Here is a 1790-nt window from a genome sequence, read left to right on the forward strand (position 1 = left end):
TTTGTTACTATTGCTTTGTAGTAGAGTTGAAGATCTGGTATTGCGATACCCCCTACTTCACTCTTTCTGCTAAGGATTGCTTTAGCTATTCTGGGTTTCTTATTCTTCCAGATGAATTTCATATTTGCTTGCTCTATTTCTGTAAGGTAGATCACTGGGATTTTAATTGGAATTGCATTGAGTCTGTATAGCACTTTTGGTAGTATGGCCATTTTGACAATATTAATTCTTCCTATCCAAGAACATGGGAGATCTTTCCATCTTCTAAGATGTTCTTTGTAATTCTTTCTTTAGTGCTCTGTAGTTCTCATTGTAGAGGTCTTTCACCTCTTTTGTGATATTGATTCCCAAATATTTTATTTTTTTCGAGGCTATTGTGAATGGGGTAGTTTTCCTAATTATTCTTTCCAAAGATTCATCACTTATATATAAAAATGCATTAGATTTATGTGCACTGATCTTATATCCCGCTACTTTACTGAATTCACTTATGAGTTCTAAAAGTTTTCTGGTGGAATTTCTGGTTCCTCTAAGTATATAATTATGTCATCAGCAAATAGGGATAGTTTGAGTTCTTCTTTTCCTATTCGTATCCCTTTAATTTCTTTGGTTTGTCTAATTGCTCTGGCTAGAGTTTCAAGGACGATATTGAATAGAAGTGGTGAAAGAGACTTCCGCCTCAGGATGTCGGCAGGGCGGCGGAATGGCGGGCTCTGAGTTGCGTGTGGTGCTGGAGCAACGGCTCTGCGCCCTTGCCATCCGCACGGAGGTCATCCAGCACCCTGAGGTGTTTACAGTTGAAGAAATGATGCCTTATATCCAGCATTTGAAAGGAGCACATAGTAAAAACCTATTTCTTAAAGACAAAAAGAAAAAAAAACTATTGGCTGGTGACAGTTCTTCATGATAGACAAATTAATTTAAATGATCTTGCCAAAAAGTTAGGTGTTGGGAGTGGAGGTCTGCAATTTGCTGATGAAACAGTCATGCTAGAAAAACTGAAAGTTGGTCAAGGCTGTGCCACACCTCTGGCACTCTTCTGTGATGATGGAGATGTAAAATTTGTTCTGGATTCTGCTTTTCTGGAGGGTGGACATGAAAAGGTATACTTTCATCCAATGACCAATGCTGCAACCATGGGATTGAGCCCTGAAGACTTCCTCAGATTTGTGAAGATGACAGGACATGATCCCATAATACTAAATTTTGAGAAAAATTAATGTTCAGAATAATTGTATTTCTGAAAGCTTTCTTGTAATTTTATATTTTAAAAAAGATATTTACATTACTGTAAGATTTATTGACTCTCTTAAGAATTCAGGCCTGGAAGAAAATGGGCCTGGGTGGTGAAAGTAAGGGCATCACGTTTTTATTTTATTTTTAGTGCACCCTATTTTATCTGCCCCCACTTTTTTTCCTGGTAATTTTCAAAAGAACTGAAAGTGGGTACTAGGAAGAGGGAGCAGAGAAGAGAAAGGGAAGATATGGGAGGGGAAAAAATGACCATATCATATAGTTAAATTGCATGTATGTACAAATATATAACAATTCACTATTCTATACTTATGATACACTAATAAAAAAATGAAAGTGGTTAAAAAAAAAAAAGAAGTGAAAAAAAAGAAGGTGAAAGAGGGCATCCCTGCCTTGTTCCAGTGTTTAGGGGGAATGCTTTCACTTTTTCACCATTTAGAATGATATTGGCCATGGGCTTAGTGTAGATGGCCTTTACAATGTTAAGGAATGTTCCCACTATCCCTATTTTTTCTAGTGTTTTGAGCATGAAGGGG

At 37.0% G+C, this 1790-nt stretch overlaps 1 pseudogene across 1 annotated transcript; it reads left to right on the top strand.

The window, feature by feature from the left end:
* Positions 1-686: 686 nt before the first annotated feature.
* On the top strand, positions 687-1589 carry LOC306665510 (prolyl-tRNA synthetase associated domain-containing protein 1-like; annotated as a pseudogene). Its single transcript has one exon. The product of its transcript is annotated as a prolyl-tRNA synthetase associated domain-containing protein 1-like (transcript).
* The last annotated feature ends 201 nt before the right edge of the window (positions 1590-1790 follow it).

This window comes from Sciurus vulgaris (genome assembly GCF_902686455.1).
Source record: "Sciurus vulgaris genome assembly, chromosome: 7".
Lineage (NCBI taxonomy): Eukaryota > Metazoa > Chordata > Mammalia > Rodentia > Sciuridae > Sciurus > Sciurus vulgaris.